A 287-nucleotide genomic window follows, 5' to 3' on the forward strand; every position below is an offset into this window, starting at 1 on the left:
GGGAGGGCGGCCCCGAGCTGACCCGCACAGGCCCCCGCTCCCGGGGGAGCCCCCGCGGGCGGGCCTGTCCCGGGGAGGAAAAGAGGGGGTTCTCCTTTTCCCTTTCTCCTCAAGAAACTGCTCTCCATCCTGCCCCCAACTCCTGCGCCAGCACCCCCTTCACGAATCAGTGATGACCGGCGAGAGATCAAAGCCGGTGCGCGGGGATGGCAGCAGGCGAGCGAAGCCGGGAGGCGGTCGCCCTTCGCCGACGGGGCTCCCCGGGGGGAAACAAGCAGGGCCTGCCC

The sequence above is a fragment of the Egretta garzetta genome, unplaced genomic scaffold (genome assembly GCF_000687185.1).
Source record: "Egretta garzetta isolate BGI_Z169 unplaced genomic scaffold, ASM68718v1 scaffold188, whole genome shotgun sequence".
Classification (NCBI taxonomy): domain Eukaryota; kingdom Metazoa; phylum Chordata; class Aves; order Pelecaniformes; family Ardeidae; genus Egretta; species Egretta garzetta.